This window comes from Pterocles gutturalis, unplaced genomic scaffold (assembly GCF_000699245.1).
Source record: "Pterocles gutturalis isolate BGI_N339 unplaced genomic scaffold, ASM69924v1 scaffold20415, whole genome shotgun sequence".
NCBI classification, from domain to species: Eukaryota; Metazoa; Chordata; class Aves; order Pterocliformes; family Pteroclidae; genus Pterocles; species Pterocles gutturalis.
In genome coordinates this window covers 1-242 of record NW_010146339.1, presented here as the reverse complement: position 1 = coordinate 242, position 242 = coordinate 1, and positions in this window count along the sequence as shown.

Below are 242 nucleotides of genomic sequence, written 5' to 3'. Positions count from 1 at the left end.
GAGCTAGGGCAGGAAGCCGACCCACAGCAGGGCGAGACCAGTCATGATGCCACTCAATGTGGCTCTAGCGCTGACAGGGCAGGGACCCGCCTCGCTCCCCTCTTCGTCCCAGTGGAGATCTGCTCAAGCGGGGCGGCAGAGGAAGGAGCAGCAGGTGAAGGCGCCGGCTGACCGCCTGCCAGAGCTCGCTGCGGCGGGCACACAGCGGGCAGGCGCACCGCTGAGGGAAGCCACCGACTTCG